At 41.4% G+C, this 14,336-nt stretch overlaps 1 protein-coding gene across 2 annotated transcripts in view; it reads right to left on the bottom strand.

The window, feature by feature from the left end:
* sema3ab (sema domain, immunoglobulin domain (Ig), short basic domain, secreted, (semaphorin) 3Ab) overlaps nt 1-14,336 on the bottom strand; it is a 115,767-nt gene that overhangs the window by 80,200 nt on the left and 21,231 nt on the right. The window contains exon 2 of one of the 2 annotated variants that reach the window (XM_035425496.1): nt 28-124. The exons of the other annotated variant lie outside the window; for it this stretch is intronic. The gene's annotated coding sequence lies outside the window, so the exon portion shown is untranslated. The remainder of the gene's footprint in view (nt 1-27; nt 125-14,336) is intronic. 2 annotated transcript variants of the gene reach the window in all.

The raw sequence follows: 14,336 nt of genomic DNA, 5'->3' as shown, positions 1-14,336 counted from the left end.
TGTGTACAATTGTTGGTGTGCACTTACTTCCTGCAGTTACGGTCTGAACGGATGCCCTCTCCTCCCCCACAGAGTTGCTGTTATACTGTTCTGGGCGTTTTTTTTCCCTCCTTCGCTGAACTGTCTGAGAACAGAACGGCGATTAGAATTACTGAGAATTAATAGAGTGAGCACAAATCACGTCTTTCCACATTCATTTCGTTTGTAGTCGAGCTTGCCAGCGTAGTAGCGCAGGCGCACACACAGAGCGCACACGCCTCCTTAAAAATAAAAAAATAAAAAACTGCCGTGCTCTAATTTGAGCGCAACATGTGTTACCCTGGAGGCTGTGGAGTTTCACCTACACCTGAGAGCACCTTATTGCCATCGCGCTCTCTCCTGGAGGAGCTGCCGCCTCGGTCTGCAAGGGAGTCAATGAATGAGAAGGTGAATGTGACTGACTTAGCAGGTGATCGAGTGAGCCTAGCTCAACAGGTGGGTGAATGAGCAAGTGAGTGTGTGAGTGAACGAGTGAGTGAACGAAGGTGCTGATGTGGAAACGGGGGTTGCGGCACACTGGATTCTCTCAGGAGGAGAATGGGAATAGAGTGTGTGTATGCATGAGAGAAAGAAGGAGAGGAGAGTCTGGTGAGCAGATGTGTGCGGTGGTCCCAGCGGAGCGAGGGAGCGCAAGGACAGGCCACGCCTGGGCACAAACAACACAGGAAGGGGGTGGGGGGGAGTCAATAATATTCCCCTCCAATATTCCCCATCCAGTCCCGCGTAAACCGCAAGCAACACAGTGTATTTCATGACACTGAGAATAAACATGAACGCCTGAAGCAGTTATCACCGAGGCTACCATAATGGGGGCTGTCTGTCAAACATGTTAGCATATTTAGCTATTGGATATGCTTTGCTAAAGGAGAACAAGGAAAATCCCTGACTGAATTATACATGAATAGCATAGACACATAGCATTGACAGAAGTCAGAAACATAATTTACACACATTGTGACACTGAAAGTATTGCTGCGTTCTCCTTGTGGAATAAACTGTATTGTACAGAAATCCCAGAATTGTTCATGAGGCAGATCAGTTGTCAGCAACCCACAGATTTCAGACAACAAATACAGGAAATCCCCATTGAGACATACTGTAACATTGCCGCATGTTGCTCCATGCAAATGTGTAGAAAATAGGCTGACAAGGTTTTCACTCTAAAAGTAAATATTTGTACAAAATAGCTCAATCCTCTGAATGGGCTCCTTTCAGCACCTGAAAGGTTGAAATACTGTCTGGATCGCATACCTTCACTATAACTCAAGGGAAAAGTCACTTGTAGATCGAGACATTTTACTACTTTGGAGAGAAAGTGCTCGCGCCATGGTAACGATATGAAGGGCCCTTGAAATTGGATTATGCAGGAGTAGAAACAGGAATGTCTACAGTACAACACAAAAGAGCTCACTTGGTGAAATGCCAAAGGTGTTGTACAAGGAGTGAAAGAAAACAAAATGCTATAAAATCACTGTGGGAAACAAGAGAAGCCTCACAGCTCTGGCCAGTGCCTAACACTATTCCTATTATTATACAGAAAATCACGTCTCAGGAAGTCTCAGCTTTAACTATCAATAGAAGAGAACCCCCAAAACTGATTATTGTTTGTCTTATAGTTTTGCTGTTCTGAAAACAGTGTGTGTCCTACTGCGACGGTTTGCAAATATCTTTGGGTGACTGCCCAACAGTCGTCAAGAATTCAGGACACAGGATGTTTCCGTGCAGCAGTAGAGCTCTGAGGTTCATGGCGTCTGTTTTCTGGACCTGCTCAAAACAGCTTTCCTATCTGAAGGGTTCCCACAAGTCACGGAGAGGGCTTCGTTTACTGTGCCAAAGGGAGCCTGACAAACCCGATAACCGTGAGGTCCACGAGGGCGATAAAACCGCCTCCTGCGGGAACCGTGATCCATGACCTGCGGAAGGCCAGCAGAAAGCTATCCCAGCTCCCCACGGACGCCGAAACACAGCGCAGATGCATAAATCTCGGCGGGAAGTGGTTTGCGCTGTCAAGCGCTGTCATAACTGCTTGCAACATTGCTGTGTAACAGCCACCTTTGAGGGAGCATTTTTTACGTTTGTGTGCACATAACCAATAAACTGAAAACACATGGGGACCACACTGGCGAACGGAGAGGCCGATATTGATATTTGCCAGGCCTTGGGCAGGTGACCGAACGTCTGGACCGCAAGGCCGCCATGCTGAAAGGACCGTAAGGAAGCAAGCTGCGATTTGAGCCTTTCCACATCGGCACTGAGAGTTTGAATGAAATGTCATCGGAAAGGTACCTGAGGCTGCGTTCAATCCTCCCGAGTTGGCTCGCCCTGAAGTGCTAAACAGTTATAAAAAGTAATACAATTTGCAGATAAAAATTACAGAAATGTTGAAAAGCAAAATGGTTGAATAGTTGATTCATGTCCAAGTTGTTGGTACCTCTTTATCATTTAGGTAAATATTATGATTGGCTACATCGTCACCTACCATCTACGATTGTGATGCAATACATAGAAAACAGCACAGGAAAAAAATGAACTGGCCCAGCTGGATTTGATTACTGAAGCACAGAGTAGTCAATGCCTTAGCCTATTGGACCGAATTTAGATCTATTGCCTATTACATCCCATAGAGTCCAATGCTCTCCTTGCCTGAAACACACGCTATATTACAAACTGGGATGAGTCAACATCGGAAGTTTTACATTGAGTAACCAAACAGATATGGTTTATATTATATTAATAATACTGTATATACAACTAGATAATACACCTTAAACGGAACCAAAAAAACAAGCCCAGGAAAAAGTTATTGCTTGGACATTCAGGTACATCTGAGACTGTAATTTATACATAATGTGCACATGGATACATTATAATAAATTACTGTGACAGTTTTTACAAACCATATATAACTTTAGCCCTGTTCTATTAACAAATTTTCAGTTTGCAGTTTACACTGGTTACAGGTGCAACTGAGTCAGTGGTCTAGAGCCAGAATGGTGTTAGGGGTCCCTTAATTTCTATCAGTCAGACATTGCTTCTACTTCGACATACTGTAGCATCCCCATCTTTAATAAAAGCTACATCAGTTCATGTTACAGTGGCAACTTGCAATTCAGTGTTTAGTACACAACAATATCAAGGCTAGACGGATGCTGGGATAGCCTGGCTGTAGGAAATATTCTAGTTGTGTTTAATTAGATGTATGTATGCTAGTAAAACGAGATATAAGATAGAGCTTATTAATTTTCCAATAAAACCGTAAAACTATTAATTTCAAAATAATAGGCCCTCTGTCAAAATTCATCTTCATTTTTTTCAGACCCCCCTATCCCCCCGCTAAAGCTTTCGTTGGGTTTTTCACTGACAAAGCTATATTGTGACCAGGTGTACTCGGGGTCAAAATCAATCGGGGGAAACTTGTGGGCTGGCGCTCGCCACGTTCCAAAACATATTGAACAAACATAACCCCTCCCTGCCCTCAGCTCTCCAGCGTGAATGGGGCCTCATTTAGTGTTTTCAGATACCCCAGGGGTGACCTGCTCTGTTTCAGACTCAATCACCATCCCGGAGGTGCTCTGAATGCCCCGGGGCTAAGAGGCGAACTCAGAAGCCCAGAATGCGTCATGGCTACGGCAGTGTGAGCTTCAACGCAGGCTCCCCCACCAACGCTCACCTGAGGCAGTTCATTTACAATAACCAGCTGTCACGTTGAGCATCTATACCAGAAATGCACAGCCCAGGCAACTTGTGGTGGCTTTGTGATTGGTCCACGAGCCCTGAAAGGATTAGAGTTGCAAACAGGGTAGACAGTCAAAACACAATGCTCAGAAGTCAAACTAAGATTTCAGTTTAAGGTAGAAAGTCATGTGGTGACAGCGGGGGTGATGAGGATTACACAATTGACTCCAGTGGAATGTTAAAAAAACAGGGCAAATTGGTGTGGAGGCCATGTAAGTTGTTAGAGTTCATCTGAGAGGAAACTCATCTATCAGAGAATGAAAAGCAAGCATAACCCAGCCTGGGGGCTTGCTGAAGGTGAATATAAACAAGCCTGGCCTTCTTTTAAACTGCCAGCACACACCACAGGGAGCATTCAAGGATCAGGAATGCGAGGCAGTTCTCGATGATGAAGTCTGCCACTTTTGGGGATGGTTAGTCAATCAAGCTCACTTTGCGATGCTCCTTGAACCGCAATAATCAGCCGTGTTTACCTTTTGTTCCATGTGCTTGGTTTGCACTGGATGTGCAAAACTAAACAGTGGCTGGTAGTCAGCACAAACATTCAACACAATACACTCTGCTTATCACCCTCCCTTCTTCCCAGAATGCATCAATACCACCGTCAGTAGGAGGACTTTGGCCTCCCTCCTCTTCCTTCTCCTGGCTATGGTGCTGTCTGTTCTGTAAATCTGACCTCCAGGCTGGCAGCCTGACTTAACTTGGAAGACTATTGGAGCGTCCTATTCTGTGTATCAAAAACATATTGTATAAAAGTAACCATATTAATTCAACAGCATACACAGAAAGCATGTGCTTAATGGAAACTATACTCATAGCAATCCAATTCTAATAAACATTTTTATGTAAGGCATAGCCTATGTACTGCCGCTCCTCACCCAGTTATCTAAACAGATGAATAAATCGGCAGCACACAATTTCTGAACGCGCAATGAACCTGCACTGTGATGGAGTTGCTCAGAGCCCCCACACACTCAGGCAGCCCTTTCACGTGTGGAGAGCAATTACGTCGCGCTCGGAATTGATAGTTGATGTCTTCCTAAGCTGCAGCAGCTGCAATTATCTATTCACGCATGAAATGCCTCCACACAAAATATCGATTCCAGCTGTGTGGGGGTTTGGCGTGCATCGGCACACTGATGCGCGGTGGAACGGGACTGATGCGGCTCTGTTTGTTTAAAGGGACGTCTGTCCTCAAGGTGGTCAGCAGCACAGGAACCAGTTTAAGGAGGCAAAGGTTGGCGAATAGCCAGTGATCTGCAAAGGGTACATTTCACTTAATATTTCGAAAATCTTGTTTTTTAATACATTCAATTCAGGACAGAGCAAAATATAAAATATATGAATGTTGTAACATTATATTCTAAGGCAGTTAAGGATAGTAACTTAATTTCCCCCCCTTAATTTCCTTATAAATGTGAAAAATATTTTATAATATTTATAAAATGGAGGTTCATTTTTAAAATAAAATAACAAATACAGTACATTTATTTAAATACACGGTTACATTTTATCTAAAACAAAATCTGAAATTAAAGCATTTCCCCTTATGGTTCATTAATAACCAAATAGCGTAGTCATGTTGGGTTACATTAGCAGATGGATGTCTGCACATCTACATTCCAGATCTCGCCTGTGTGGAAGTTATTTGGGGTACTTGGATGGCAGACACTATTTTAAATTTAAGCCCACAAGTGCACAGTGCATTTGCTCAAGACCACACCTAATAATGCTGGCTTGAGGCTGAGGAGGCTGGTGTTGCAAGCTCTGACAGCTAAGAGAGCCACAGAGCCCATTTAGATGAGTGGAGACTCACTCGACTGTGCTCTGCGGTTAGATGTTTTTCAAATCAGACCATCTGTCCAAAGGCATTTGGGTCAAGAGGCAATATCGTTCGTTCGACATGCAGTCAGTGATCCGCCTGGGGTTGCCCATGAATTACACCAAAGTGTCCTAGACTTACTTCTGTATATGCCCATGGGACTATATAATTGAGTCAGAGTAATGGAAAATAGGTATCTGTTAAGAAAATCATTTCCATTAAGTCGTCAAAAGCCTACACAGTATGCCAACACGTTGTGCTGCTGCGGTTTGCGATATAGATATCTGACAGATGCTTTATAAAGAGAACCTTTGTGATCACAGGTTGGGATAAAGCAAATGGTTTACTGCTTATAGACATGACCTTTGCATAACAAAATGGTGTCAAAAACTGAACTAAGAGTCTAAAATTCAGAGACAACCTGTGGCAAGAGTTTATCCACAGCATAAGTAATGTATTATTTTTATTTTTTCCATGATTTAGTCTATTGGCTCCAAATGTAGTGTTTTGTTTGTCTGTATGGAGATGGTGGCCAGTTATATTGGTAATTAAACTTTTAGCATGGTGTTGGTTAGCTCAGTTAACAAATGGATGTTTTGTGTTTGATGTACGGCAGAAAAGTTATTTGCAAACACACTATTTACATACCTGCTGATACAAAGTCACACCGATTTCTTGGATAAAATACGTCTTCCACAGAGAATATAGCATTTAACTGATACCAAATAGAATATTTTTTCACACACAAACAAACAAAGACAACAGTAGACTATAGGCTTATATAGTCAAAGTATCCCGGTTTCAGTGCAGTGAAATGACACTAATCTTTCACGTTCAGTTTTTTTTTTGTTATTTGAATTCTTCATTATATACAGCTCCCATTTTTATATAAATGTAAACATTGCAAATCCCAGGTCATACTAGAGGGCTACCAGAATAGCTATTGGCAAATGGCTTCCGAGATTCAGCTCCACATTCAGAGAGAAATTGCCTACAAAGCATTGCTACACATTCTTGCATAAATATTTGTTAATGGTTCATACTGATGTTGTTTCTGGTCGTTCACTCCAACATAAGATGTTGGCGTAACAGGACATTTGAAACAGGTGGGAGAGATTTGCCTGCTGAATTTTGTCTGGCCGAAAAATGTAGCAGGCCAAGCCTGGCTGAGTCGGCACAAAGCGATGGCAGAAACCTCTGCTCCTGTGCCACATCGCTTCTGGATGTTTATTTGTAAGTGTAGACGGCTTCCTACTCACACGCTAATTGTGATATAATGTCTCACACTGGTTTCTAGCTTTTTTTTCTGCTCTTGGTTTTGATTAGCTTCAGTGAAACCATTCTACTGTATAAAGCCTTTCAATTTAGTTGGTTGGCAATATTTCATCAAAATTTTTAGTTCACTGCAATCTGCTACAATATGGTCTGTACCTTCACTGGCCATTGATTAGATAATTTATTTGATTAATAATCAAACAGATGCAAATTGTGAAATGTGCAGGTCTGGGGATAACCACGACAACACATGGTAACCTTTTAGGTCTGAGAGAAAGGCCCTTTCATGTGATTAGGCAATGGGCAGCAGCTAAGCTAATTGGAATGAGCTTCAGCTGCTACCCTGTCTGTGTGTAGGACCAATGCTGTCCACCAGGGGCAGTATCCCATCTCTCTTCCGGGCATTACAATGTCTATATATGTTAAGCATGTTTTTCAGTTATAGACTTCTGGTCTTCATGATGGTGTACACCTTCTAGCTCCAAATGCAATCTCCACAGATGAAAACAAAGGCTAAAACCAAGATTGGACACTCACTGCTCTTTTATGTGAAAACAATTGATTCAAAAGGAAACACCTGAGTAACAATTAACACTTGTCAGTTATTTGTGAACATAATTTCGCACAGATGATAAAAACAGCTGGTGCGCCCATCCCACAATAGACCTTCTAGTGTTTCTGGAGAAAGAGTTTGACAGAAAGAAAAGATTTATTGGTTGATACAGTAAGTACAGGGCATGGTTCTTTCCAGGCTACAAGGGTAAGACCTAGCACACTCTGTGGTCAGAATAGAAAATTGAAACCCATAGACGTTTGGCGACAAGCCGACTGACATTTTGCTGAATAGAGACATTTTATGCTATCCAAACATCCCTGGGGCAAGTCACAGGAAATCAAATATATTATATCAAGGGGCCATTATAAAGGACTCTTATGGTGACACTGATATGAACCGGCTCTTATGCCCTGAAGATCTCATAGGTCAACTTGGGCAAGGGTTCTTGATAAATTGTTCCAGCACCACTGAACGTAGATAAGATGGCTTTCTGAAGTAAAATACATGAATGGGAATATTCTTGATGAATACCATGGAAACAACTTATGGCAGCTTATCAACAACTTCCTGGAAGGTTAGACAGATTTTTTTTCCCCAAACTGTCCTGTTCCAGAGAATTTCAGATACCCTTGGCAGTGATACATGGATGATCCTTACAGCCTTTAGTCCTTGGGTGGTACAACACGCATATTCTCAGTGACAGGATATCCTGGGTACAGTGTTTCAGAGAGGAAACAGGAAGAGACCGCATGCACTCTCTTAATCCCAGGTCAAACCTGTCATTGTGGACATGGGCTGCAGAGATCACGTCTCTCTGCCTTGCTTCCCAAAAGTGATAAAAGAACACCGGACATTCGTACGCGGGAGAGGCAGAAATTGTGGAGCCCAAACCGACATCGTGAAACAAACTGTCCAAGAGGGCAGGAAGAACGATGGGAAATACGACAAACTGGGCTGGGCGTTGCCTCCAACTACGCAGCAACAGACGGTACTCAAACAGCTGACTCAGCAGATGAAGTGTATTTAATGTGACACGTGAGACATCCTGCTGGAACTCATCCGGCACTTATGATTACATAAAAACCATGTATAAATGATGGAGATAGAAATAGATAAAAGGGATATATTGATGCAACACATGACATGATATCAAACTGTAAAAATCAATTATTTTTGCTCCTACTGTGACTGTTCTGCTCACCCAGTCACATGAGAAACTGTCATGTGACTAATTATATTTTATGTATAAAAGTACAGTTTTTTAAATTAGATTCAATAAACCAAATTCCTAAAGTTGTAGATCATAATATACTGTATAGTGGAATGTTTTTTTGTTTTTTTTTGGTACATCTACTGTAAAATGCACTTAATTCTATCTTTACCATGTTAATACAGAAACAAGCATACTTATTGTGCCTTCTTGAGTTTTTGCTTATACTATATGACTTAACCAATCTACATTTTACACATGATGTAAAATGTATCATGAGATACAAATTCACAGGTTAGGCTTTAACTGCTCTTGTATTGAGGTCTGTGGATGTGTATGGCTAAAAGAGGATGAAGATAGCAGATGCCTTGAGAATGTCCCTGAGCTGTGTTCCCCTTTAAGCTTGAGCCGCTGTGATAGAGCACATTGTGAACTACTCCTCAGCTTGTCACAGACATAGTAGGATGTGATATTATCGGGATGATCTCTTGCAGCCGACTCCCATTCATACACATTTATCGCCCATCAAATCCAGTTTGTCCAGAGAAATTGGCCGCAGCAAGAGGGAATCGCTTGGACTGTGGCAGTGTGTTTCACTATAACAGAGAACATTCAGCCTGATTTTTTTTTTTTTAAAGGCTGCCATTATTCCTAAAGACTTCCAACAATATTTAATTATAATGTTTTCCCATTGTACTGCTATTAACTAAACCCAAACATATCTGATTTTTAAAATAAATTAATAACTCTCTTTTGTATAGGAGGGCATTTCTTATAATACACAAAACACATGAAGGCACCTGATATGTTATGCAGTATGTATTGGATTATTTCACAAAAATCTGAATTTACCTTTCATTTTATGAATGGAGCTGTTATAATATCTATGGCAATTATAATTCCACTCCAGTTTCCACAGAGGAGATCTACAGAGTCACATTTCCATGCAGTTTGCAAAGACATAGATAAAACGATAAAGCTGTCCCACAGATTACTTGGATTTGCCCCCTCGACCTTTTCTCACACTGGAAAAAGAACTATTGATGAGGTCGAAGGTAACAACGCCATCGGTTTCGACATGTGACCACAAGCTTCCACAACTCTGAGGCCATCAAACAGCCACCGTGGGCGTTGAGTGAATCCTCAGCAGATGCTTTTTGCTTCAGCTCCCAGGGAGGCACTGGGAAATGGAACATCGTGAGGCGAGCTGTGGGACCTCATCCTTCACTGCTTGTCTCTTGATAGCACTGCGGCTCCACCCCCTCTCCGGAATGAACTGTGGCGCATAGGAACGGATGCGAGGAGCCTATTTTTTTTACTACCAATGCCACCATGAAGTCTACAACGGCTGTGAGCATAGGTGGCTCAACCTACGGTCAGGGGAGCAGAGTGATTCATGCTTTTTGAACCCCAGAATGGGGTGGGACGAACATGCATCATGAGCAATCAACTTTATTATTCATTTTTATTATTGTTTTTATTATTTAACTGTGGAAAAAGCTCTTACCTGCTCGTGCAAATTCCGGTTCCTAAAATCACTGAAAACTATATGACAGCTACACCCATTTTTGGATCTCGAAGCCTCTCATGACAATTAGGTGGTTTCTGCTCATATTTCTCACCTAGTATGGTTCCAGTGTTCTGCATCATTCATTAAGAAGAAAGCCATATTAAAATGTGAAGGAAGATAGGGAGTGCAGAGAAGAGAGAGAGGAGTGACTAACTTTCCATTTTAAATTCTGATAAGCCTTTGAGTGCCGCAGACACTAGCTTAATTAAGGACCTTAGAGTGGTGAAAGATGCTGAAAACCATGCAATAAATATACTTTGCGAGAACAAAGATTCAACTGACTGCAATGTCGAGCTCTGGAGAAAAAGCAGGCCTCCTCAAAAGCCATAGCATCCACCTGCTGCTACAACCCCGCCAAGTGGCAAGCCGGTTGCTGTCAGGCCCTGATTTACGTAGCTGGCAGAACAGAGGCCCCTTGTGTCAATCAGTGAAAACTGACCTGTACCCCCAGGAAGCAGAACTAAAACAAAGGAAGCCCAAGTGGTAAAACAATTTGCTTTCTGTGCGGAGGGAGATGGGGGTGGGGAGCGCAATCCTTAGAAAAACAGGGACATTAGCACTCACTGGGAAACGCAGCAGGGACTGCATTTTAGGAGTTTGATCTCAGAGCAGAGGTCTGAACTGTGCTCTCTGGGTCTGGTGCTCAGTAGAGGTAGCACAAATGGTAAAAGGATCAGGGGTGTTGGAAGTGGTCACATTAGCCTGATGGATCTAGCAGTGCTTGTACAAAGGCAAAGACACATGTATTAAACAGAGTGGAAGAGCTGTCCAGTGGGTGTGTCCTCTCTGTGGGTGTCATGACTTGAATGAATTCCAATGGCTTTTTAACTGAAGTGTCAAAATAGCAGGCTTCTGTTGGGCCTGTTTTGTAAATTTGGCGGTTGTCAATGTTTTAACATCATTCAGATGGCTTAAACATTATGGTCCTCACTGATAGTGACCAGACATCAACACAAACAAATGTCTAGAACCGTTTGTCTTTTTAATGGTTCCCCATTTGAGCTCAAAATTAACTGTAATTCACTCAATAGGTGGTCTTCTACTTATCATGAATAAAACAAATTAACAGTTTTAAACAGTTTTTTCAATATAATAAAACTGATTATATTTAGCATTCACAAACATAAATAATTCATATTATTTAGCATTTTATATTAGTACACTAGGAGAAGAGGGAATGCATGCTCATCATGTTTCAAATCACATTCCAGAAGAAAAAAAAACAACAACAGTGACATCAGCAAAACAGGATACCTGCAGCATCATCATCACGATCATGTTCTAAAACGAGAAACAGTTCAGCCTGCTGGAAAAAAAACAGCACGGACAGAACCTGCAGTGTTACGTCACTGGAAGGCCATCCCTGCAGAACAAAGCCAGCACTGTGTGTGTGTGACTGCGGTCTGCTCCTCCGGGGAAGCTGCTGATGAAGGCAAGGGCCGCGCTTGCTGGTTGTTTGCCCTAACTGCCTCGCAGGAGAGGTGGAAACACCGACAGGCCTTCAGAGAGATGACGAGAAACACGCAGGGAAGCCACGCAATTACGAATCCCACGTGGTGTTAAAAACAGACCCTTTTCTACATCATTTCCTTTTATTCTACCGAACAGCCTCATCACAGGCTACTTGCAGAAGCACCAAGTACCTGGTAATTTGCAAATGCCCAAACCACCCTACTAGACTAACACCCCCATTCACACTTACTTATCATTATCGCTGCTTGTTTCCAGACACCCGTAGCCATGGTAGTTTTCAACTTTACAACTTTGCCACCATTTTCAAACCATCTAGAAATGTAGAAGTACTCAGTACTTTAAGGTACAACATAGGTATAATTCCTAGGATAAAAAAACCTGTAACCACCAGGTAAAACATAAAAATGTCCCCAAAGCGCACTCTATCACTCATTCCTACTTCCTTCACTAGCAAAAAGGAAGCATTTACATAATCGTGTAAATGTATTCTACATATCTTTATGAAAAATATTTATATAGTTTCAACTGTTTCATTGTGATTTTATTCAGTATTCCTCTTGTTGTACATACATATGTGTCTCCAAAATTTGTATTGTCCATCAAACACTTTTAACATGACATGGAGATTTCACATATTGCAGGCTAATTCAAGACTGTCAGAGAGCTGTACTGTAAATCACTTTGGGAAAATCCATAGCTAGATACCTTGCTTGGTCCCAGACAGTGTGGAGCAAGAAACATGTGAAGCCATGTAAGGCAATGCTAATCTTTGGTCTTGATTCGGAGGGGATCTGCAGATAATCCAGTGAGATTTTTCCGGGATGGGATGAAGACCCTCAGACAAAATTTTGACCTTTTATGGTATAATCCATGGGATTGTCAAAGTTTGCATAAGATCTCCAGCCAGGGCAGTGAGCATGTGGGTCTACAGAGCATTGTTTAATGTTCTAACTCACCCTCTTTCTCTGAGAGGTGAACATTAACACATAGGTCACCCTCAGGGCAAGTCCTGACTGAGTACAGCTGTTCTTATAAATATCTTCATTTTTGCGTCCTGACACCCTTAACATATATGCATCGATCGCCAACTTCCCTGATTGCTAAATCAATACTCACAAAGGCCAGGCAATTTCAAATCACGATTGAGTCATTTGTTCCTAGATTAAATAATTTCAGGCATTTGTTATTTGTTTATGTGGTTTATGATATTAATTATCTTACTGGTGGCATCTTAACAGTCTTATTAATGGAATTTCAGCAGCAACTTACTTTGCTTTATATAACACAGAATGCTTAATAACTTGCATAGTTATATCAAAAATTCAATTTTATTAGTTTTGTTTTCCATGATGAAATACACATTACAGTGCAGATATGTTAAAAATAATAATAATAATTTAATCAAAATCACCATCCAGATCGTAGCCCTATCAGTCAGCCATCCCACCTTCAACTTTTACAACTGATGTGTTGGTGGACAAACAAACACACACACACACACACACACACATATACACACGCACGCACGCGCGCACACACACACAGACAGACACACAGAAAGGACATTTGTATAATTACAGCATTAATTAATGAAATGAGCAGTCACAAATTACTCCTGACATTTAAGGGTTAATTACGTCCATGCAAAATAAGTGGAACTGTCAACAATTAAGTCCATAATTGACTCCCTTATGTGTTCACTCCAAGAATTTCCACACATTTAAAAAGCTGAGCTAAATGTTGCAGGCAGAGTGGCACTTTTATGCTCTTTTGATCAAATAAAATGACCATGGACACATGCCCATGAGGTAGATTGAGTTTTCACAATGACCATTTGTTTCAATGCACATATGCGTATTCAGAGCAGTCTTTCTCAGAGTAAAATACATAATAATGCATTTTGGAAGGCTTGTGTAGATTTTGTATTTTAATTCCAATAAAGTGTTACCTTTGCCTTTAAAGCATCCTAATGTGTCCATTTTTCTTGCAATGGGGAACTTTGCTCTGATATCTGAGCCTTTCTGGAATCCCAGATGACTTGTCAGTTAATGCTGCCATCAGACTGATACTAATGCTAAATGGTTTTCCTTTCAAATCCAGATCTGTAAAAGTGAAATGATCTCCATTCACATTCTAAAATAATTTCTCCGCAAGCTTGGAACATGACATGAATAAGCAATGCAAATGACTAAAGTGATTCCAATATTTAGATGTACTATGTGTGTAATATTGTAATATGTAAAGATGCAATATTGCTCTTATGAATAGTAATTCTACTCCATGAAGTAGGCATGCTGATGACCTAGTGTGAATGCACACCCAGTTCAAATTAGCTGGAGAGATTACGAAATGAGGGACACTGGCCATGCAAAATACTGGTGGTTAAATTATATTAATGAGAGCAAAGTGATCTTTAATCAAATGCAGGTTGTAAATCAAACAGTGTTATATATTTGGGTGCTTTTATCAAGTCCAAAGCCAGCATCTTTCATACTGTCTGCTTCATCAGACCAGCTGATAATTGTTACCAAGTGATAGCAACTCCCTAATCTCCAATAGGAACTCACTGCAGCTCACTAGCCTCCCAAAGAAGCATTAACTGGCAACAGCTTTCTGCAGGGAATACCTGGCTTCCCCTATCCATCAGGGAATTTGT

This window comes from Anguilla anguilla, chromosome 7 (genome assembly GCF_013347855.1).
Source record: "Anguilla anguilla isolate fAngAng1 chromosome 7, fAngAng1.pri, whole genome shotgun sequence".
Taxonomy (NCBI): domain Eukaryota; kingdom Metazoa; phylum Chordata; class Actinopteri; order Anguilliformes; family Anguillidae; genus Anguilla; species Anguilla anguilla.
The sequence above is the reverse complement of the archived record's forward strand: the minus strand, read 5'-3'. Positions and strand labels throughout refer to the sequence as shown.